The 25,746-nt window shown below is 41.9% G+C and overlaps 1 protein-coding gene across 10 annotated transcripts in view; it reads left to right on the top strand.

Annotated features, from left to right (window-relative positions):
• STAT6 (signal transducer and activator of transcription 6) overlaps positions 1-25,746 on the top strand; it is a 760,203-nt gene that overhangs the window by 674 nt on the left and 733,783 nt on the right. The gene's annotated exons all lie outside the window — the stretch shown is intronic.

The raw sequence follows: 25,746 nt of genomic DNA, 5'->3' as shown, positions 1-25,746 counted from the left end.
TCACATTTTGTTGAGGGGCGTAGCTTTCTAGGGGGGGGGGGTGCTGGTGTGTTTCACCCCCCCCAATATAAATGTATGTTTGGTATTAAATTCAGCACAGCCAGGTGCTTTCCACTCGGTATCGCGAGTAGTCCCCAAGTCTGTCGGATTGCACAAGGAATGTTTACATCCCCACAGACAGAAACGCACAAACTCACTTCCCCTCCGTGTCTTCAGTCTTCAAAGGCCTTGATTATTTTACCATATATTGTGTTTTATTCCCCCCTAGTACCCGCACCCATCCGTATTGCTCTCCCTTTCCAGTGCCCCTCCAGCCGCCCCTCTCATGCTTGTGTGTGATGTACTTTCACATTCCATGCCAGAGTGATAGCTGGGAGATCCGAAGCCCGCTCCCCCAATCTTCGTGGCCAAACAACCCGCCGAGTTGTGTTGGGTGGTCTGGAAGGCGAGAGAGGTGGCGCGTAGGTATGCGAGGGCAGTCGCTTTTTCTTATTGTCTGACGTCGTGCACAGGACAGCCTCTAGGGGGCGCTGCGAAGTGTCAGCCCTAGATTGGGAAGAGATAGCTGGAAGTGTTTGAAGTGGAATTAATGGCTTTGAAGGTTGGAAGAGGGGGAGAAAAGGGTGATATACGTTTTAAGTCTCAGTGGTTCGAATGTTGAAAGACTCCGGTATAAGGAGCAGAAAAGGGGCAACGAAGGCCCAGAGAAGGGACGAGGCAGCCGGAAGTGGTGATTTATTAGTCTGAGGGATGTTAACGGTATGAGAATGACCAGAGGTAGTATGGGGTGGCCGGGTGAGTTGGTGTGAGGGTTAGACCAGGTGAAACGACGGTTAGGAGTTGCTGTTTGGCATTTAGAAGTTATTCTTTTATATTTCAGTGTATTTATGTTGACATTGCAAACGAAACACTGAGCGGTATACCGATGTGCGTCATAAGCGTACAATGCATATTGCAACATTCCTCCGCTCGATAATACAGCAAGTGCCATTGCCACGTCTTTATTATAGGCCATTGTTTCCATCATCATAATGCAAGTACCCGAACGAAATAATGATTCACTTAACTTTGCCCCTATCCCTAAGTCATTGTTACTTGGGAGTAAGAAGTTATGATATACATAATAGATGTGGTGACGGTATGGGGGTCAGTAAAGGTAGAACGAGGGCCTGCTGGCTGAAGGAAGGGCTTCAGACGCAGACCTATGGGAGCCTGATGTGTGAGGGTAACAGAGAGATGGCAGAATTCTGAGTCCTGCGGCACGGGTGTTAGGAGCGGTGTATGACAGAAGGTGTTGAACTTGGAGTCTTGGAGGGCACAGCAGTGTGTTTTAAGGACAGGTAGGAGGGGACGAATTGACGCGAGGTTTAAAAGAGGGGTGAACGACGGATTGAAGACGACGCGTGGTGATGGTTAGATGCGTCAGTGTGAGTGTTGAGGTGTGAGGGTCCGAAAGTGGTGACCGCGAGTCAGGATGTTACAAGCAATGAAGACGTTTATACGGCGAGCCAGGCACTGGAAGCGCTTGCTGCTGAGGTATGTGAGTATTTTCAAGGTCACGGGTTCAAAGGCCAGAGGACAGACTCCGCCTTCAATCATTCTGTGGGTGCCACTGTACATCTAATCGTGCCGTTTGACAGTAATCGTTTACATAGTGTGACGGATCTGCAAGGGGCGCGTTAGAAAGCGGGTGGCGAACGTCACAAATGATGGATATTATTTGTATAAGGCCTTCAGTGGTGTGTGTTCAGTCTCAAGGCAAGGGCCAGTTGGCTGCGGGGAGCGCGCCCGGGACTCCCAGAACTGTTGAACCGCGCGCACTTTCAGAGAAGGAGGCGGTAGCGAATGGTTTGCAATAAATGCTGTTCAGTTCCGGGAACGGAGCTTAGTTCCAAGAACTCAACTGCAGGCCAGCACGTTTCAGCACGCGTGCTCGCCTGGATCATTGTTTTTAGGTCTTGTATAGATACAGTTGTAGACAGGGACATGTCCTATAAAAGAAGTGGGGGGACTAACTAAGTTAGGCAGTATGCGCGTAACATCAACTTGCGTGACAACACATCGCACGACCGCACGTGGAATCACAGGAAGTGTCATTATAACCTATGACCTCGCAGGAAGTGACATCACAAGGTGACATCAGATCTTAAGACCTCACACATATGTTTCGCAGGTTTATCATGAGTACATTTGAGTGCATTACAATATTTAACTAATGAGATTTTGCGTGGTGCCCAAAAGTGATGTAATCTGAACGTGAAAATCTGTGCCTCAGTTTATTCATTTATGTTTGTTTTAAAGCCTGCAACAAGGAGAAACGTGGCAGTAAATGTATTCTGCGTAATTGGTTGCAAAGTCTGCCTTATAACATGTCTTATAGGGTACGGCAGCTGCTGCAGAGATCTTTGTGTGGCAACTAAATCTCAGGGAAAATAATAATAAAATAATTCTGGAGGATAACGTATTTTCTAGAGAGATCTTTGTGTTGTCTAGTCCCAATTTTGAAACAAAATAGCATAGAGGGTTAATATGTCTCCTGCAAAGCACACTATGTAACACGCAGACAACAGATTTTTATTTTACGTAAATGGTGAGTTACTGCTATTATCACAGATATCCCTTTGTTACTTGCAGTTTATAAATTGTAATCCTTCTAATGTAGCACAGTGAGCTATGAAGGACGTTACTCCTACGCCTTGTAACCCTCTCTGTCTTATGTGACACATCCTACTCACTGATTTACACACATATGATTTATTGTCAATGTAGAATATGTATGATTGATGTAAAGCGCTCTGGCATCCTGCATTGGGATGAGTATCACTCTAGCGCTATAAAACAAATAAAACAAAATAGTGGTATTTTAAGCGGGTTTATTTGCGTTTAATTTTGAGACAGACCTACACATCTGACATTCTTACAGAGCATGCATATCTTTTATACACTGATACTGACCAAAGTCAAAAGCATGCCTTTTGTGAATTGATAGGCTGTGTACCTTTGTTTCCCCTCCATTGTATTTTTGTGTGAGGCTCCCAGCCAGGATACCCCAGTAAAAGGAGGCCTGATGGTCCCTTAACTTCGGCCTTTGTCATTGGCCTAGTTGGAATCTGATAAGCCTTCTCCACGCCTGTACGTTGCTGCTTGAAACAAAAGCAGGCAACATGCAGGCGCTGCTGAATGTGCCCCTGTGTTTGAAAATTATACCAGGCTAAATTTAGCATGTTTCTGTGGGTCTTAACCTCATGGCAGGGTAGCTGGCGTCCATCTTGTATAAAGAGTGGGTAGACGCCGTCTACTCGTGTGTACCAGACTTGTGCCCTGCCCTGGCTGTAGGTTTGGGTCTACTCTCTTCATCTATTGGGCTGTTTAGCATTCACTCTTTGCTTCCACAGGCCGAAGCATGCAGCATGGGGCAGTGGGTCAGCCCAGTTCAGTCGTCGGTTCTCTTCATTGCGAGTAAGGGTGTTTTGTATGCGCACATGTGCACAGCTGTCTGACAAATATTGCACATCAGGGATAGGTTTTTTTTATTTCTATATTTTGCTCATTTTTGGGGAGAATATTGCGAATGTTTAGAAAAAAGACAAACATGTCACACCTGCCAAAGCTAGACCTGTTGGCTTTGCCAGTGCTTATTTGCCACGTTGTTAGACTGTGCAGTGTAAGATTACAGAAGGACATGTGGAGGTAAGAAAGTGTTCTAATATGTTCTGTGATTTTATGTTGAGGCACGTCACGTTTCTCTCTGTTGTGTTTGCTTTGTTAATAACTTAATGTGATATCTTGTACTGTGTCACTTTTATGTTTTGTTCAAGGGCATAGCTAGTTGTGTTGCAGCAGGTGCACTGGTACTAAGGCACAGAGATTTGATGGGCCTACTAAATGCTGATTTTTGGTGTATTTTAATACCAATCCAAAATGCTGAGATGGGGGGCATGTTCCATGTTTGCCTTTTGGCATCTTTGCTTTTCCATTGTTTTATTACGCTATTGTTTCTATGCTGTGAAGGAGCTTTATGTTAAACGATGTTTCATGCATTTGTTTTGTGGTGTATTGAATTTACAAGACCCCAGCTACTCTATTCGCTACTAATCAGAATGAGGTGCACACCAAAAGCCCAGGGCTGTTTACACTGGGCATTGTATTTGGCATTGGTTTGCCACCTTTCTTCAGACCTCACCTTTCCCAAAGTAAGATACATTTTAATTGCTGATTTATTCCTTTTTGTTTAGGATGTGCATGATGTTTGGATGTCTTATCCTGTCATAAAGACACAGTGCTGTTTACTAAATAAACTTACACGATCATTTGTTTGACTTTGCTGTCATTTTAACATGTTTGATTTTTTTGCCATGTAAAAGACGTGTACTCACATAGGTTTTCTTAAAGATCCAACACAATACTGGCTTTTTGTCAAAAGTGTCTACTATGTTACGTTTTGCTGTTTATGCTTTTTTTGCTCACTACTTAAAACACAAACTTTATATTTTGACTCCTTTTAATAACATTCTTCTTTGAGGGTACATCTTAAGCTCTGCTAATTTAGTCTGTTCAGGAAGTGAGGTCTTCAAGATTCCATATTGCTTTAAATTAAGAATTAACATCATTTTGGGATTCGCTTTCTCGGACAGTTGCTGCAAAACATCCATACACATTTTCTCAACTGCTACCTAGCCCTTCATTTCAAACAAGCCAGGCTTATTTGCTGTGCCAATTCCTATTTTTTTGTACCTATGTTTGGGAACATTTGAAAATTCAGATCATGGACATGTTGGTAAAGAAAGAAGGCTGAGTGAATAAGGGGTTTGTTCAGCCAAATTGTACTTTAACGATAGTCAGAACCCATAGTGGTACCTTAGAGTAATGATTAAGGTGGACAACAGTAACCATGGCTACGATTCTGCCTCTGGTGCTTAAACATTATTTAAATGGAAATTACTGAACCAGAATACTATAACTTTTTCTTTTTTTTTAGAGTTCTATATTGTGCGAACTAGACCTGAAGATATTGGGTATCAGAGCACTTTACATAGCACCAATTTCATTACACAAGGACACACTCATTTTTTTTTGGGTAGGCACAGGGAGATTAAGTGATTTGCCCAGAATCACAGGATGTTGAGCTTAGTTGCCAAGACTCGAACCCGGTTCCCCAGCTTTGACATCGACCTCTCTAGCCATACGGCTACATCCTCTCCCCAAATTAGGGCTGGATTTACTAAGAATTGATTCACAAAAGGTAGTTCAAATTGCACACCAACTTTTTGTGACTCGGCTCGGATTTTGCGAATCGACCTTTGTAGTAAGACGTTGATTTATTGAAGCTACAAAACAAGACGTTCCCTTTTGACGGTTCTTTTAATAATAACATTTTTGAATGTATTTGGCAATATATTGTCTTTTTAATTGATAAGTTTAAAAGTATGTGAAGATTCACTCAATTGATTAGATTATGGAAATTAATTGAAGTAAATTGTGTGAAGTAACTGAACCAGTTTTTAATTAAAATTTTTCACAGAAATCTTTTTTCTACATTGTATGACATGTTTTATTTTATCAAAAAATGTAAAAAAAAAAAAATTACCGGTGGATTAATCCCCTTTGTTGGTTTACAATTTCAGCAACTTTGAAACGCAATGATTGTATTTTTAATGATGTTGTAATTTAGGTCACAGATTCATTATATCTGGTTTGCTTGTGCTGTGGTTTTCATTATTAGTGTGTTTTACTTTGACCATTGGAAGAAGGGAACTTCTTGTTTTGTAGTATACATACCCATCCCTTTTCTTATTATCAGGGTACCTTCCTCATATTGTGATGATTTATTAAAGCCCCATTCAGACTGGGGTGTATTTCGGTGTGCCTAATCGATATTCATGAGGTAGGTCACAAATTGTGGCACACTTCTATTGGATGCCACCACAGGGATGATGGCGTGCTGGGGTAAGGAGACTCCCAGGGGCCGTATTACAGAGAGATCTCCCCCGTGGGCACAATGGGTGTTTGCACCCACGTTGCGTGCTCCCAGGGCACTTTCTTTGTTATTACAGAAGCTGCCGCAGATGCTTGGACTGCCCCTTCTGTAATACCAATAGCGCTGGCGCACATATAGCGCCAGCCCTATCTTTATGGGGCGTTCCCTCATTTGAAAGAATCTCTTTACCTCTGTGCCCGCACTGTATTACAGACACGAGTGCAGAGGCAAAGAAGCTGTTAGGAGGCGCACTGACAGTGCGCTACCTATAGCGCAGCCCTCTGTAGGGGGTAGAGGGAGTCCTGTGGACCTTCCAGACATCCCCTTGCAGGCGGGTGCAGTCACAGACTGCACCCGCCTGCAAGGGGAGCTCTAATGCCCCTTCAAAGTGCAGGCGGGTTGCCACCTGCACTGTGAAAACACAGAGCAGTTTTAAAGCTGCCAGCTGCTCCATTTTTCATCTGAATGCGCTGCCCCCAGGGCAGTGCAAGTTCGTGGTTGCCCTAGTGGCAGCGTATTCTTGGTAATTGAGTTCATTTTCATTGTTTGCGATGGATGCACCTTGTACAAGTTGCGTCCGGCGCAAACAATGAAAATGGCCCTTTGCTGTAATACAGCCCTAGGTCTTTGATCGCATTTAAATAAAGTATTTGTTTCTAGCGCAACCTGTTTTTCTTATAGGAAATTGGTCTGCATTCAAGGAAAACAATGACTTTAAAATAAAGATTGTTTTACAGTTGACAGTAGTCTTTTAGACCACTACTCTGTCCCAAACTTTTTATTTCCTTTTTTTAAATTTTTTATTATGCAAGGTGAAAAATAGACACATCCGATATAATTTCATTGTCATTTCACATTTGATTATATACATATCCTTAATCCTTATGGTGGCCACATAACGAAAAATGAAAAGAAGAAATAGCACAATACAGTACAGATCATTATACAGTAATCCACCTTTCCCCGCTCAACAATTATATTTTAAAATATTTACACTATTTAGCAACATTTTTACAAGAACGTTCTATAGCTCCTCTTTAACTCCCTTGTTTTTCCCTAAGCCAGTAAATCATAGGAGCCCAGATCTTGTAGCCTTGTACCTTTGCTCATCGCCCCTTGTTCTCATATAGTGCTATTTCTTGAGTATATATATTCAAAAGTCGATAGAACCATGCAAAGTACTCAGGTGGTTCAGAGTCTTTCCAAGCCGTGGCTAGCAATAATCTAGCTATTGCCACTGTAATGAATACAAAATCTTTTTGAGATGATGATAGCCCAGCTCAGTTGTCATAGCCAAATAACATTAGTGGTGAGCTTAGATTTATTTTCTTATTAATTGTTTGCATCCAAAATTCTTCCATACCCCTTCTTAAAGATGCAAGTTTACTACATGTGGAAAACATATGTATTATTTCTGCTGGGCTGACTTAACATCTAGGGCAGTTGTCATTTTCCCGTTTGCCCCAATTAAAGAGTTTCGCGGCGTATAATATAAATTGAATACAGTTTTATAATGCTGAGTCTTAAGATTTGCTGAAAGAAATATTTTTTTTGCCAATTCCAGTGACATATCTAAGTCAATTTCCTCATCCCCTAGCTTTTCTGCCCATTTAGTCTCAATTTTTTCCAAATCATCAGGTAGGGTTTCCATCAAGATCTTATAGTAATCCCCAATCTTCGCATTTCCCCGGTAAGTCATATCTAATATCGGTATAGCGCCATGATTAAAAGTCCATTGGGCCAGAGTCTTCAAGCAGCTCCAAATTTGGATACATTTGAACTGGGACCATTTATCTATCCCCTTTTGCTGAACCAATTTTGAGAAGGGTGTAATCTAATTTTTCATCAAACCGATTGCCAATTATTTCATTACCTGCCCGTTCCCACCCTTTTGCCATACCATCATCAATTTCTGCTGGAAGTATTGATAGCCCCCATTTAGGGGTATACCTATTATAACTTGAGACTTTCAGTACTTTACTGACTTTCGTCCACACCTTCCAAGCAGCTTTTATACATTTAAATCGAGTCTTTTTATAGTAGCTGGGTTCTAGTTTTTTAAAAAACAAACCCGAAGCTTCCTGACCTGCAGTTAGGTGATAAATAGAAGGGAGTTCATTTTCCCTCCTAAGTCTACCCGTAGTTAGGAGAGGTCCCATCTGTTGCAAAGTCACTGCCCAGTAATAAAATAACAAATTTGGGGCGGCCCATCCACCTCGATCTTGCGAGAGTGTTACAAATTTTAGGGATCGCTAATTTTCTGATACTGCCACACAAAAGTTGCAAACATTGCTTCCATTTTCTGTATAGCGGTACCCAACAGTTCCAGAGGAATAGAGCGACATAAGTATAAGATTTTCGAGAAGATTTTCATTTCAGTATATTCACCCTACTAACTATCGTTAATTTAAGTTTATCTATCTGCCTTAAGTCAATACATATTTCATCCAGCATTGGATCAAGATTGTTTGCCCATAGCGTATCCAGATCGGCTTCTATCCGAACTCCCAGATATACTGCTGATTTAACTTGCAGTTGATCTTGAATATTATATTGCTTTGAGCAGATGATCTGTGTCTTGCCCTTGTTCAGCAAATATCCTGATCTAGTCCCAAATTCCCCCGTCATCCTTTCAATTTCTTTAATTGCTACCTCTGGTTCGGACGTAATGATGACGATATCGTCCGCATAAGCCAGTACCTTAGTTTCATAGCCATTGACTATTATTGGTTTAATTTCAGGGTTTAAGAGTAGTAGCTTAATGAACGGGTCTAGATAAATGGCAAAGAGAATTGGGGAGCATGGGCACCCCTGTTTTGTCCCCCTGGCTACCTTTATTGTTCCCGAAGTATTTCCCATGATTTGTAATTTAGCAGTAGGTCTATAATACATTGCCTGAATGAATGGCTGTTATTATCCGCGGGCCCAGCCCTCACTCTGATAGCGAGTACCATAGATAATGCCATGCCACGCGGTCAAAAGCCTTCTCTGCATCTAAAAGAATTACGGCCATATTTTCCCCCTTAGCCTCTGCTATATCCAGTAACGATATCACCCGCCTTATGTGATCAGTGGTTCTTCGGCCAGGAATAAAACCATGCTGCCATGGCGAAACTAATTTGGTTATAAACTTCTGCAGCCGGTTTGCTAAAACTTTAGAGTATATCTTCGCATCGGAATTTATTAATGCAATGAGGCGATAGGAACCGGGTAGCTCTGGTGGCTTTCCTTTTTTTGGGAAAATTATTATATCTGTTTCCTGCCAAGAGTTGGGTGGAGTTCCCAGATACTGTACATCCATAAATAAATCATGTAATATTGGAGCCAGGCCAGACTGGAGCAGCTTGTAGATTTCAATAGGGATTTTATCTGGGCCAGAGGCCTTTCCTGAGGATAAAAAGCTTATTGCGGCTATTATTTCTTCCAGTGTAAATTCTGCTTCCAATTCTGATCTTGTATTTTCCTCGATCTTACTCATTCCTATATCCCCCGTCCCGTTTTGTTGAGGTAAATCAATCAGATCTGCTTGATATAGTTTTTGATAAAATTGCTCAAAGACCCCTATAATTGTTTCCATATTAGTTTCGTATTGGCCTTCACTACTCTCTGCCTGGTTCGATGGGCCAACAATCTACCTGCCTTTTCCCCATATTCATACATTTCCTTCTGGTGTGCCTGGTAAGTCTGAGCCACTTGTACCTGGGAGAGCTTATTTATTTCTGCTCTTGCAAAGGCTGTTTTAATCCTCGCTTCTCTTGATATCTCCTGTCCCCCTTAAGCTATTGATTCAGTGTGTATTATCTCTAATTGAGCAAGGTTTACCATTAATGCATTAACCTTATTACGTTGTTCTTTCCTTTGATGTCCTACATAGTTTATCACTTCACCCCGTAAACCTGCTTTAAAAGCATCCCATACGATAATTTGTGGGGCACTGTATCTATTCATATTGAAATATTCTCTAGCCCATCTTTTAATATGGCACCTAAATGCCTCATCTATTAGGAGTTTACGATCAAATGTCCATTGCCGTATTTTCCTTATCTCTTAAGTCCCGCCAGTTAATTTCCAATAGCAATGGATTGTGATCGGAAAATATTTGGGGTAGTTTACTTATTGCTATATTGTCTAGTATCATAGTAGGAACAATAAAATAATCTAAACGCACATACTTTCGGCGTGGATGCAAATAATATGTATATCCAGGATCTTTGGTATTTTTTATATATATCCAAGCATCTGATAGCCCTTGTGTTTCCCTACAAGCCTTTAGAGCCCGATAGACCTGTGGTTTTCTGTCCTTGTATTGAGATTCCTCCTGTCGTGAGATTCCCTGGTGTATATTAAAATCCCCACATATTTTTACTGGGGTTGGCCAAAAAGCAAGCTCAACCTCGAGATCCCGCCAAATTCTGGGATCATCCTGATTTGACCCATAGATATTTACAATTGTAAACCCTATTCCTAATGAAACGATGGCCCATCTGCCCCATTTATCCGCCAATGCACGTTTCACACTCCCTACATTATGCCACATAAATATCGCGACTCCCCTTATCGTTGTTGTTTGCGATGAGCAGATTATCATTTCATAACCCCTTATCTGCAGATAGTTTTTATTACCCCACGGGATATGGGTCTCCTGTAGACAAATAATTTCTGAGTTCCAAAATCGTAGTATCTCGTATACCCTATCCCTTTTCTTTTTATTATTCAGCCCTCCGACATTTAGCGAGCAGACCTGTATTTTATCCATACCAATTTGTAAAAAGCCTCCGTTTAAATTGACCACCTTTCGGATTTAATGTTCTTCTTTTTACTTTCATTGTCTTACACCTTGCTTGACTCCCCCCCCCCCTTCAAACCACCCCAAGCTCTACCCTGAGCCGCCCCCCTCCTGTGCCCACCTTCCCCACCCTCCCCATACGCCCCCCACCCCTGGTGTCTCCCCCCCCATAGAGGCTTCCGGACCTGGGTCTGGCTTAAGATGAAAACAAAGCTACACCCCAATCCATCCTCTCCCATCACTTATATTCATTACATCCACAGAATTACAAAATTAGCACACATCCTACATCCATGTCCAGTGAGCAATGAGTTAAGTGCTACCCCATGTTTGACCATCTTTTAGGTTTCCTCATTGCTTATTTCGTTCGTCTAGGAAAATTCTAGCGTTTATTTCAGAAGTAAAAAAGTGAGACTTATCTCCTACCACTACTTTCAATTTAGCTGGATTCATAAGATAAGCCTGCATGCCTTTCTCCTGAAACTGATTTATCATTTGCCGTAGGCGCCATCGCCTCTCTACAGTGACATGACAGAAATCCGGCCATACGAAAAACTCCAAGCCATCCACTCGGCATTTCTTGTCTGGTATAGCTTTTTCAAATATCATCTACCTGAGAAGGTAATTACCAATATAGACTAATACAGCTCTAGGCCGGCTATCAGCCCCATTACGTTGCTTGGCTACCATAGGAATTTGATGGGCCCGTTGGATTTCTTGAGCCCAGTTCCAGCCTGTATCCAGCCTGTATCCGCAGGGAAGGCTTTTGCTAGTACATCAGCCATATAGAGGCGCATGTCTGTACCCCCTTTATCTTCTGGAATACCCAAAAATCTTAAGTAATTCCTGCGCTGACGCTTCCACTGAATGTCAACTAGTCTTGTCTCATGTGACCCCTACTGTGCTTGGACTGCCACAAAATCCGTTCCAGATTCTCTGTTCTTGTCTCCAATGACGTAAGCCGATCCAAGATCTCTCCACAGACTTTGGCAATTTTTCGCACTGGCCCCTGGATCTTACGTATGGCTGCCTGTGTGCGTCTATTGTCTTGTCTCCTCTCCTCTCGATGAGCTAGTACTGATTGTAGAATGGTATCCAAGGTTGCGTTTTAGTTGTTTTCCGGCCCAGGTAGTTGTTCTCCTATTCCCCCGATAAGCAGGTTAGTAGGCGCATAGTCCCCATTTAATTCTTGCTGTTCTTGCCCTCCTTCGAGATCAGGGAGAGCCGGCACCTGACTGACTTTCCTTTTGGTTGCAACAGAATCTTTCCTGATGGTATCTGAAAGGCTCTCAGAATCACTATCACCTCCACTCGAGCTCAGCACTGCAGGAGAGTCCTCCACTGAAGTTGTATCAGATAGCGAGTAGAAGTGTTCTGACATTTCTTTTTCTATAACAGTCAGCTGTCGCCTGCTTTGCTTAATAGCATAGTCCGATTTTGATCCTTGCTGTTTGGTGATAGTACCATTTAACACGTTTCTAGCCTTAGCCCTAATCTTATTTTTAGTAGCCAGCATTGTTGCTTCTGCTCCTTTTCTTTGTATTTGATTTCCAACCAGGCTCACTACCTGTGCTGGTAGAGTTGTTTGAGCTAACACATGATCTCCTTGTATTACCAATGTTTGAGGGTCCGCCTCCCCCTCAGCATTAGACATGTTGTTTTGAGTTGTAAAGGCACTCTCTGTCCGGTTTTGCTATCTTTCTTCTTCTGTTGCTTTACCGCTAGACATCGGGAGTTCCTGAGTCTCAGTGGCCACTACCTGTTCATCCCACGTCAGGGGAGAGTCAGTCATCAGTTCATTAATCTCCGGTTGTCTTATTACTACCTGTCCCCCCTCCTGTGTATTTACCTGTGGGGTTTGCATTTGTAGGGTCGCAACCTCGCTCAGTCCTCCATCCAGCCCCTCTCCATTTGGCTGCATCTTACCATCCTCACGACCATTGGGTTTCCTCACTCCAGTAAGCAGCTCCGCGATCGTCGGGACGGGTTTACGCTGCTGACTCACCTCGCCTTTCCACTTCCTCTCAAAAGGCTCCTTCCGGGTTGCTGTCTGCCCGCAGCGTCCAGGTTGCTGCGGAGCTCCTCCCGGTGTATTGCAGACTTCTATTACGGGTCGGGCAATCTGCATTGCTGTTCCCGCAGTTGGGCTCAGACCATTAATCGCCGCTTTTCCACGGGTCAGTACTGGCGCTGTAGTGGGGCCCTTCGGCTTCATTACAGCGAGTATCTCCTCGTATCCTTCCCCGGAGAGCCAGCAGCCAGCGCCGGATTCGGCTTTCAGCCTTTCGTAGATCCTCTTGCAGGTAAGTCTCAACTCCTGCTGTTTCAGTGCCACGAGACAGGTGGGGGTACAGTGGCAGGCCTTCTCTTGAAGCAGACTAAGCACGCTTTCCAAGATTATCTTTAGCATTCTTTTCTTAGCGCTGATGGGTGCATTTCATCCCAGGAGGGGGGATCACAATGGATCAGGGTGTTAGCGTTGTAAGCGGTGCCTCAACGATGCCTCAGCCTTCCGCCATCTTGCTTCTCCAGCCAGAATGAATCTTCATTCAGAGATGCCGCCCCAAACTTTTTATTTCCATTCACAAGAGCTTTGGGACCCCTTCCCCTTTGCTAATGGGTTATCACCTCCTTTGAGGAGTAGATATTCTATCAATGGTTTACATCCAAATTTGCAGTCACGAACTATTGATGCACAGCATTACAAATCGTAATTTGGAAGAGATGCCTTAAACACGCCCCTTCCCTTCCATATTGTGATTCAGAATTTCTAAACCCATTTTGCGATTTGATAAACAGCTACTGAATTGCGATATAGGTTTTGTACATTTGTTAAAGCCATTTGGCAAATCACATGCTTTGCAACCGCTAAATGGCTTTGTACTTCTGGCCCTTAGGGGCTTGCTTATTCACTAAGGTAAATATACATGTGTATATTTACGCACATTTGTATTTACTACCACATCCAAGTGTAATTCTACACTTGTTTGCTATTCACTGTTCCCAGTGTAGGTTGTTGCCTAGGTGTAGACTTCGGTGCCACTGCCCCCTGAGATATGGGCATGGAAACTTCTCCAACAAAATGTAAAATGTTAGTGTTTCTACTAGTTACTTTGCACAAGTAGGTGGGGGTCTCTGCACCCGTGGCGGGGATCTTTCAATGGGAAAGTATAACCAAAATGAATAAAGATTATTATTGCTATCAAAAATGATTCAAGTAAAATATAAATGTAAATTCATTTGAGATTTTTATTTTTACCCTAGAACTGGTAAAATAAAATGTTAAAACACATTTACTCAACAAATTATTTATGTGTTTAATATGTAACTGATTTAAACATATTCATTTATAGATGTTATCTTTAAACCGTAATTTAAACAAATTCTCACCCTCACTAAGGGCCTTATGTACGAACACATTTTCTCATAGACTCAGAATGGGTAAAACACTTTGATACATCTGGCCCTAAATATTTTATTTAATATGTAGTACATTTTGTTAAACATTATGTGCATACTTCATTTAAATTATTTTATATTTTTAAAAAATGTTTTGTTTTTTAAAGTAAGTGTATTACCTTCTAAAATAAACAGTTTAATAATAATTTCATATACCTTTTAAAACATTAAAATGAATATGTACATGTATAACATAAATGTGGAAATCATCTACTTATTTTAACCCCTTCAGTGCCCATGACGAGATAGTCTCGTCATGGAGCGCGGTTGCGCTGTGCCCATGACGAGACTATCTCGTCATGAACCCCGCCCGCTAATGAAACGCCCGCCACAGGGCGTGGAAAGGGCGGGGCACTGAAGAGGTTAACTTTAGTTTCTGTGTAATAGCTATTGTATGGGTGTGTTTTGCTGTATCCGTGAGTATCAATGTATGATGCTTGATTTACTCCAAGGCTTGACTGGACTACATTTACCTCCGTTTTGACACCTTTAGGGCTCTAGTAACTTTAGAAATGTAGTTTGTCAGTAGCAATGGTCTTATTCTTTTGTTTGTATTAGCATGTCCTGCTCTACACCCCTCTTTCAATTTCCTAAGCCCTTCCTATTTAGGATAAGTGTTTCCATTTTCCAGCCACTACCCCCTGCCCCTTCCATGTTTATTAATGAAACGTATATTTATATATGGGGAGATCTCTGCCACAGTAGTGGATATCTCCACATAGAAAAGATAGGAAAGGCGGAGGTCTCTGTATGTAGTTTTGTAAATAGTATTTTGTAGCACTTAGTACTACTTTAAAATTACTTTCTGTACTACAGAATCCAGTTTGTGAATAGCCGCTAAATGTCTTTATCCTTTATCCTGACTCACCCTTACCGCCCATTAAGAGTTGGCTCTCAGCCCATGTTTCAGAAGAGAAATTCCTTACAATGATATCCAGTGCCAGGAGTCCACCATTAACCCCTGCCTATCATCCCTTCCAAATGACTTCTTGTCTAACTTGCTAATGAAATTATCCTTGTGCATCTTCATGCCTTTCTAACACAGGGCAGTTAACATCACACGCATAGCCAAGTTGTGTCCCTAATTGTTTTTTCCGAACAGTGGGAAAACCACCACCCTACATACACTTCTGTTATGTTGTATGTTGTGCAGATGCTGTGCATCCCTCAGATTGATAACCAACACAGTACAGAAGAAGTTTAGCACACAAAACAGGCATACAACGTAATCTAACAAACACTTTTTCTTGAAAAGTACCATCTTAATTTTTCTGGAGCCTTTTTTCTTCCTATTCCAGAGTTTTGTTCGCTGGTAGGCTATCGTCCTTCCTCCTTCACAGGATTCCTTAGGTGATGTAAAAAAATTAGACTTACATTTTGACCAGAGCACAGCATGCTTGAAGGCCTACCACTCCTAAAAGTATTTTAATGCACTGGATTCATCCCATATATTTCTGTTGCTGATTAACCCTCAGCCAGGACTCCTTTCTTCGAGCAGTAAAAATATGTCCCCCCCCCCCCGCAGCTGCCTGGTTCTGCTCCCTCGGCGGACATTTAGCCTTATAAACCAGCAAGCAGATGTACATTCCATGAGCGTAATTCAGCTGCACTAAGTCCAGAGCCCCAGTCAGAGCCAGGTCCAGGGCGACATCAGAAGTGGCAAGAGGTGACAGCCCTACTTCAAATAGAAATTGCAGCCGTAGATGATGTTTTTCAAGAATTCTTCACGGTCAGAGTGCAGCCTTGATTTTAATGACCAAAGTGTGCGAAAACAGTTGACACAGATGCTGTTCCAATCAATATCCTCAAACACCTGAATGTATTCTCAGAGTTGATGAATACTGTTTGCACTGTCATCCACACTTACAGCAAAGTCTAGTTCCAACTGCCCTTCAGACCCGTTTGTGCAAACACTCGTAGTATCTCCAACACAGAACTTCCACATCCTACTTTACTGTCTAAAGCGGGGGTCTCCATCCTTTTGTGTAATAAGAGCTACTTATGTTCAATGAAACTCACAGAGAGCTACTAATGTTATTAGTGTTGTAATAGTGACCACAGCAGAGGACATTGCATTAGTACCCTCCATATGCAAGATTACTGCCAGTGATCACATCAGGGCATTAGGCATGGTTGCCAGCAGTAATATAAAAAAGCCCATGGCAATATATTATGCCTCTACATAGGTAACATATAACAGCCTTAGCTGCAGTGCCTTGGCACCAGGGTAATAACATCTGTAAAAAGTCTCCACGATGTCAAGTGATTTATCACTCAAATATCCGCTTCAAATACATTTTGGAAATTCAGTCATTTTCTTAGATATCAGCTTATGAGTTCTAAAAATAAACACAATTTTGTCTTTAATATATACATTCTCAATTTTGATATACACGTATATGATTTCAACCATGCAAAAGCCTCTAATTTAGTAGGCAGGCAGCACACAGGAGAGCTACTTATAGGTAGCTGGTGAGCTACCAGAAGCTTACAAGCTACTTGTCGGGGAAGCTCGATCTAAAGTTTGCCTCAAGTCTTAGAGTACTTGTGATGCTTATCTGTCAGAAATATCCAGAGTAAATACATTTTTTACTTACCGGTAATCTTCATTACCGTTAGGAGTCCTCCTCGTTATAGTAAGTTCTTTGTTACTATAACTTAGGGGTAATAATTTACATCCACTGAACCCTCCTTTCACTAGATTAGGGGCACTAAGCTTATCATTTTACTATAATACCATGGACACTTCCTTGGTATTTATGGTGACGGATGCACCGTAGTAACAAGCTTTCCCTGCACCGACTCATCCATCGTGTATAATTGTATGGCAAAACCAGAGGCCATAATTATCCATCTAACTCTTTAATTGTCACACCTCAGCAGCTCATTTAAGACTTAGAAACTTCTAACTCTTGAATGTCCTTTACTTCAATAGTTTCTTGCTTCTAACAACCCTTCCACTTTTGATTGCTGTTCCTTGTCAGGTAAGTATATTTTCACGTGGTTGGTTATTTTGGTGTCTTGCTATTGTTAGGATTTGTGAAGCATAGGTTGCGTCATGGTTGTGTATTTGTGTCATCTCTATGACTGATTTGTGGAAGGCTTTCCAATTTCTGGACACTAGGCTTGGGCACTCTTGAAGCAGGAAAGTACTTAATCATCAGGACAAGCTATGTAGGATAATCAAACAGGGTTTAAGTAATGTGTATTTTCTGAAATTAGTATTATTTGTCAGCTGAGGTGGTGGGTGGGTTAAGCATGCAGGTGTTTTAACATCTTGAAACCTTCATGGTATGAGGTAGGCTAGTCTGCAAGCTCTTGAGAAGGCAGATGGTTGGCATAGGATATGAGCAGCTCTGTTGTGTATGATGCCATCCCACTAAATGCTCTAGTCTCATGAGATTCGGTAACCCTGATGGATCGGAATGGTTCCTGCTGGGATTAGAGCACGATGCATATTTGGGGAAAACATGCCAGACGGTAACGTGTTCAATTACGAGTGAGAAATCAGAAGTTTCAGGTTAGTGTGGCAGAGAGGCATTAAATTAATTTATGGGCTTAAGGGGGTGATTTTTTGTTTGTTATGGCTGATTGAGAAGCTCAGGAGGGTGAATTGGGGAGAATGCATAGGAGGACGTCCTAAAGCATCTAATAAATAAAGAGATTAAGGCTCCCATCAAGAATGCGGTGACACCAGCAATTGGAAGTAGGATGAGAGGTGAACCTGCTGATTAAGTGTTTTGGACTTATCAGATACTGAGGAGGTAAATGTTGTGAAAGGAAACTGATGGAAAGAGAAGTGAAGAAGAAAAATGTTTGAGAGATATGAGAACACATTAGTAATACAGGTTCTGAGCATCACGCAGGGAAAAGGTGCCTTCAGCAGAACAGAGAGAGTTGCTCCCCGAAGAGGCCACAAGGAGCGGATTAGTGCTGAGAGTGAGGATGAACTTGAAGGAAGTAATGAAAGTACCAAGTACAACACGTTTGTGACGTGAATGTAGGCAGTATGGAAAATTAGTTTATGGAGGAAGGTGGGAGCTCATGCACAAATGGTTTGGTTAGGGACCTTCAAGGTAATAAGATGTTTAATCAAACTTCGATACACCATCTGTGTAGTGTGGATTGGTGTCTATGGAGCATGTGGCCAAATATATAATGGAATGTATTTATAAAACATTAAAAGAGAGTGGAGAGTGCAGTACTGAAGTAGAGTTTTCATGACCTAATATTGCTGGTAATGTATTTGGTATGGGGATGAGGTGAGTTTATTTGACAAAGGAAGTAAGGGACAAACGTCTGTGGTCGATGAAGAATTTGGAGGCCTGGAACAGTTGTGGCAGATTGTGATACAAAAAGATGCAAGCCAACATGGTTGAGGTGCAAGAGTAGGCCATTTGGAGACCAGCAGAAGGATGTCAGAGGTGAAGAAAACCCACATTAATAGTTTGGAGATGCAGGCAGGTTTATTTACTTGGCAGAGTTGTCTAGGCCTGGTAGGGAACTGCTCAGTTCTAATGAAGATGGGCAATGTCATGGCAATTCATTATATAAACGGCTTGGGAACTTCCAGTTCAAGAGAGTTATCAGAGTTTGCAAAGAAGTTTTGGTGTTTTATCAGGGTGAAGTACTTGCCTGGATGCATAATTAGGTGGCGGATTGGAATTTCAGGTGTTTGAGAGATTTTAGTGTCAGAATGTTGGATCCAGAAGGGTTTCGGGAGGTTCAGTTAAGGAAGGGCCAACTAACGGTGAACTTTCTTGCTTCAAGGTTAACAAACCATTTGGAGATGTATTTCATTTGGAGACCACATCCGGGTACAAAAGAGGTGGATACTTTTCAGCAGAATTAGGGGGAAATGAAAGGTTATGTGTTTCTACCTTTAATGATGATACAAAGCCTTTTTTATAAAGTAGAGAGACGGAGTTGTCTCAGATAGTGTAAGTGACTCTGCTTTGGGAGTCACAACTCAGGTTTTTAGGAGTACTAGTGTTAGCTGTTCAGGAGTCTTTCCTGCTTCAAGCAAGAACAGTTTTTCTGCTTGGGATTAAAGTACAGGAAAATCCATTTGTAGAGGAGCGAGTCCTGGGCCTTCTTGTTCGTGGGACATCCGGAAATCCAGAGAGTCGAGTGTCTTCGGTGGCAGCCGCAGGCTTGGTCAATTAATCTTGGTTCTCAGAGCTTTGAAATTATAAAAAGGAGCATTGTTACATGAGCATGTTGGTGCATGTTAAGGGGTATGGATCCCATGGAAGCAGACGCCCTGAGTTTGAATTCATTTTTTGACACGCTTGCATCTGTGTGGCTGCGGATTGGTCAAACACTAGTGAGTTTGCAAACTTTTATTTGAGGAAACTGGATCAGTTATCTAATTCAGCCTTGCAGGGATTTAAACATGCGAAATGATAGCTTCTGGTCTTGCATAAAACGACATGTCTCTGAAGCCCGATTTAGATTTATTAAAAACACAGAGGCTAGCATTATCCCACCCTTGACCCTAAAGAATGGTCAATGCTTGTTGGAGTAAGTTTTAGGAAAAAATGAGGATTAGTGTTCTAGCATGGAGTCTGGAATTGATTTAAAAAAGGAGGGAAGGATGGATGATACATGAACTCTTTGACTGGTAACATGATTTAATGAATGTTGGTTTGGTATGTTAGATGAAATTATAGAGTCTCCTTTCATGCTGAGGAGACTTGTCATTCTGTCTCACCTCTCTTATCGACTATTAAATCTGGTTTCTCAAAATATTCATCACCCTTGTATTTTAGTTCCTGTAAAATGGTTCCCTGCTTTACCTTACCTGCTTTTATAACCTTACATAAGCGTTTTGATCCAGGCCAAAATACATACTGTGGAAGTAATGATTGATTTTATAGGGTTGTTTGAATAACTCACTAGTCTTAGATACAGCGTCTTTGTACCAAAAAATACTCTTGTTTGAATAAGAGCGGATTATCGTGGATAGGCACAACATTTTGATTATTAAGACAAGAGGTTGGGCAATGGAAGCAAATAATACCTAAATTACTGATTCGAGCCAGGTACACTAATTCCTCACCGCTTAGTTAAGTGCCGCAGGTGTGCCTCAACACGCCCGGCAGAATAAACTACTGCGCCCTGGATCATTATAGATAATCACCTGCACCCCTCCGTTTTAAGACATAGAGGTCCTCTTTGTTGGTTGGTAACTACGCCTCACAATGCGCACTGCTCCAATCTCTGGTCGGATATCTTGTTTAAATGATAACGCACTGATGATACAGCTTCGTACCCATTGATTTTGTTTGAATTTTATAGATGGCAGATTATTCCTTTTTATATCATAAGTTTCAGTTTGGTTGGAGTGTTTTTGAAAATATGTCTTATTGGTACATTCCAGTGTCTATTCTCTGCGTTCTATCACCATGTACATCATGTTTTTTTCTTTCGCAGTGCATTGATGACCAGGTCTGACTGGCTAGTTTTATATATAAAAGATGTATAACAATAAGATCCTGTCATAACAGTCCAGTCCAGAAATGTCATAAGTAAGATACGGACAGTGATGATTGTAAAATGTAATACATGATGTAGCAAACATGTGAGCAAGGGCACGCAGTGACCCCAGGTCATATGCTCGCAAGATGCACGATTATGTAATTGAGAATAGCATACTAATGTCACTTTTATGTTGTTGCACTGGAAAATGCTATCCTATATATGTGCTCTATACTTATGTCTTTAACATCTGAGTCTTCTGTATAAAATTGCGATGATAGTCATGTCAAAAACAGAAAATACCAATAAAGGTATTTAACCAAAAAAAAATTAGGACAAGAGGTTGAGAATAGAGTCACAATTCCTACAAAGTTATTGATGTCCTGTAAATAGTTTAGCAGGTGTTAAGTGTATACAAACACATTATCAAATGTTTGAAAAGGTCAAGTCTGCTTCATCCTCAGTGTCCAAAATAGAACATTTAGTTAAAAAGCAAAAAAAAAAAGAGACTGACCCAATTTTGTTCTTGAATTATTGCTTCATTTTAGTCAGTTACATATCTTCGTAGTGCTTCAAATCAACTTTCTCTGTTAGTTTATATACTGTTTTATCTGGCTCAGGGGTCAAACTTCCTCAATGGGCAATTTCCATAGTAGATTGCTTAAAAAAAATTTAACAGGCGGCCCACACCTCTTCATCAGCTGTCTACTTCTTCATCTGTTTTCAGCACTTTTTGAAAGGAGTGAGGCTACTAGTTATAAATAATACCTCATTTAGATTTGTGAGGTTTATATCATATAGTTTTTCTTGTACAAAAAATGTATATAAGTTTAACATGTCTAAACGCTCTTACTCTGTCTATACAGTTCTCGAACTGAGTAGAGGAATTCATATCATTTGAGGGACATATGTTCACACAAGTGAATAACTGGCTTTCCTGACTAGAATGATGCGTTTCTGTCAGATGCAGTGATTAAAACAAGCCCACCTGACAGGGGTACTGTTAAAAAGGCGAGGCCTTTTTTCAGGAGGTCTGAAGGACATGCACATGATGATGAGGATAGTCATGCAGACCTTCTTTCAAGGCTGAGGAGCGTAAACAGAGGTTCTGGCTATTTCAATGCCATCCTTCTCCTGTCCATTCATTTCTATGCACAATCTTTCTGTCACTAGGAATGATGTGTCTTTGTAAACTCTACCCTTCTTTTTCAGTGGAATAATTCATTTACCAATCATAAGGGCAATGAAGTGTGTATACACACACACACAGGCACACACACACGCACACACATATTACTGCAAGGGAGGATACATTTGTGATAGATACATATCGAAAGCTTTAAGGGCAGATTTTTTCATAAGGATGTCATCAGCAAAAGAGTTTTGCAGAAACATTGGATGGTAGTTCTGCTGCCCTGGTCATTTTAGATCTATCTGCAGCTTTTGACAGTCTTGCACTCTGTCCTAATCGAATGTCTTTTTGAGATTGAGGAATGTCACCTGGCGCTTAAATGGCTAGAATGTTCCTCCTTAGCGGATAGAACACAGGCAGTGTCTCTTGGCCCTTTATATTCAGCAGCTGCTTCAGTAGTGCAAAGGGTGCCTCAGGGTTCTTACTTGAGCTTATCCTTAGTTAATATCTAACCATCCCCCAGGGCAGAGCTAGTTTACTCTTTTGGCATTGGGATAATTTCATAAGTGGATGACTTGCAGATTACTGTCGCCATTTCCGCCTCTTATATTCCCACCACATGAGCCAACTTTTGAGAGAGTGTGTGTGTGGTTGCTAGTTGAATGCACTCCAATTATCTACATATAAACACAGATAAACCAGAGTTCCTTGTTATTGGAAGAGAAACACACTGTTGGACTAATGAGTGGTGGCCTACATACCAGGATGGGTGCTGCCCCCCTCCCCTGTGTCCAAGTTTGAAATCTGGGAATTATCACCGATGAAAAACTATCCATGATCAGTAGTGTAGTGGGGACCAGCTTTTCTACTTTATAATTTTCAAGGTCCTACTCATCAAGGACTGTAAAACGATCACTCATGGCCAGATTGTTTCCAGGTTGGACTATTGAAATTCATTGTCTTTGGGCATTCATGAAAGCTTACTGACTTGTCTCATGGAGTTGCAAAATGCAGCTGCAAGGTTGATTCTGAATCTTTATAGAACCATACGTATGACTCGTATGTTGAGACCATCACATTGGCTCCCGGTGTCCCAAAACATTCTTGTCAAGTCCCTTTATTTGGTGCACATGACTCAGCAATCTGCATGGAACAGGTTCAAGAAACCTTGTCTGGACTACTGTTAAGTTCCTATCCAGGTGCAATCTTCTCTCAGTTAATACTACTTTGATAATGGTTCCTTGGATATCCCAAAGCCAGGCCGGTGGCTGTGCCTTTCACTTCTTTACTTACACCAGAATGAATTTCCTATCCTCATCAGGCAGGAGAGAAGTTCTTCTGTTTTTAAGAAATGTCTAAAGAACTGGCTCAGCAATAGATTCTTCTAATGTCCTCTTTTGGTTTGTGTTCACATCTGCACCTTAGCAACAGGATGCTCTGTTCTTGGGAAGCAGCGACATGTAGAAATATTTTAACCGGGTCAGATAGCACTGATTATTTTGTAGACCTCCCTTGTAAAGTGTAAATTGACATTTAGGAAAGCTTTGATATTAAAACCTCAAATTAGCCATTTTTGTTTGTCACTGTACAAACCTATTATGCTTTTTTTTTTTTTTTGAAAAACTTTATTGTGCAGAAAACCAGCAGTACAAACATGGGCCTATAACCACCAGGGCCGGCCGCTAGTATATGCATGCCAATTATGTGACGTCACAAAGCAGCGACTGATCCCCAGAGGCGCAGCAGGATTACAGAAGTTATTCTCGGCAACTCAGAAGTTAGGCAGGATACAGATATTTTAAATTTTTTTTAAAAAAGAGAACAAACAAAACTCAAGGCGAGAAACAGTCTAGACGGTGTCAAGCGTCGATGGGGGGGACCCCACCATACCAGGTAAAGAATCAGGAGGTCAATAAAGACGACCGGGGGGGGGGGGAGGCAGCGGGGAACTCAGAACAATCAGCGTAAAGAGTACAGTATTCAGGAAACCCCAGGATCAGGGGGACAGAGAAATATCAGAAGTATCTTCAAAAGGGGGCGTACAAATGTTACCTCGGTAGGCGTTCCACTGGCCCCAAATTCTACTCCACGCCCCAGGCTTGCCCCGAACCAGATATACCGTCTTCTCCCTGAACATGCACCAGTCCATGTTCTCCTTCCACACTGACACGGTGGGAGGCCGTCGGGAACCCCAAAGTTGCGCGATATCCCTCTTTGCAATCATGTTCCCAAGTGCCGCTCACCGGGCCTGGGCAACGTTGTAATCATTCGGCTCCCATACATTCAGCAAACATCGACGAGCCTCAGGCAACAGAGCAACCCCAGTGACACACTCCATTACCGCATGCACACGGCGCCAATAAGCCGCAACCTCGCGGAACTCCCAGAGGATATGAAGGAAGGTGGCGCTCATTCCACAGCCGCGCTTACACAGCCCATCCGAAGAAAAACCCATCACAACCAAACGAGGACCCGTCACATAAACACGGTGAAGAATTTTAAGCTGGACGAGACGGAGACGGGCAGGAATGGCGACCTCTTTCGGGGAGGACAATGCAGACTGCCAGTCCTCGTCGTCCAACTCCAACCCGTCTCCGGTCCAGGCCTCCCGAAGGTGCACAAGGAGGTCCGCCCGACTGTTGATTAACTTCTTATAAATCAAAGAAATCGTGCTATCGGGCAGATGACCATCAAGTATGCGGTCCTCGAGTGGTGAAGCTGCGGGGATCGTGGTACCGACCTCGAAGACCAACAGCAAAGCGTGGCGAACCTGTGCGTACCTGAAGAACTCCCTCTCACTCAACTCATACTCACTCTGAAGCGCCACAAAGGATTTGACCGCACCTTTCACCCAGAGATCACCCACTCTGCTAATGCCAATCATATCCCAGTTCGCAAAACCTTTCGTTGTCCAGAGGCATCCCAATCTTTCCGAAGCAAACAAAGGGGTCGCTCGTGTCAATCGATCATTCCATCCCATGGCCACATTGGCATCCCTCCACACACGTACTGTAATCTTAGTGGGTCCCGTTAGGTTCCTCCCCGCCGTCCGAGAATAGAGCGCTCTGTTGAAGTTGCCACCGGGCAACTGATATTTATCCATCTCGAAAGCCGGATTTGGGCCGGGTGCATACGTAGCACCTATTATGCTTTTGAACTCATTCCATCAGAGAGTTTTAACTTGCCTCTTCCTTTTTGACTGAAAATATAATTGTAGTTTATTAAGCTATTCGCAGACCTAAATCAAGGATTAAGGTATCAAATATATTACAAACGATCACTAAGGTGAAACTCAAGACAGTTGAACTTGGTTCTTTACAACGGACAAAAGATGTTGTTTTATAGACAATTTCCTCTATAGTATGCTGCAGATATATGATATGCATATACGTAAAATAGTCTTGCAGAAATAATATTGCAGACAACAATGTTTACTACTTGGTGATGAACACTGTGACACTTGAAACTTGCTACTAATGAAATAAGTAGTGTTTTTCTTAAGTAGTTTTTCATGTGCCTATTTCATTATTTGGCCAATGAAGTACTGTCAAAACACTCCTTTTAATGACAAACCACCAATAGTTGATCTTTTTTTTTATCACAGTCTAGACTTAAAGCCGCTGCTAAAAGCAATAATTGTTTTTGTTATTGCTAGCCATATTGTTCATAACTTACATAGAGTATGTTTTGGCTTAGCTTCCATAAACCATTCAATCATAAAAGGTTAGCTCCTTTCAGCCACTGGTTTGTTTGGGTCAGCCCTGTCAAGTCATTATTTTGAGAAAGTATCAATCACATCTTGGATTAGCCCACAGGAGTGTACATCTTGCACCAAGTGCTATTTGCTTTTTGGTGCATTATTTGCCTCCTAGGAACTGGTTAAATTTTCAGTGGATGAGGAACCATTGTATG

This window comes from Triturus cristatus, chromosome 4_2 (genome assembly GCF_964204655.1).
Source record: "Triturus cristatus chromosome 4_2, aTriCri1.1, whole genome shotgun sequence".
Lineage (NCBI taxonomy): Eukaryota > Metazoa > Chordata > Amphibia > Caudata > Salamandridae > Triturus > Triturus cristatus.
This window is presented reverse-complemented; position numbering and strand designations above follow the sequence as displayed.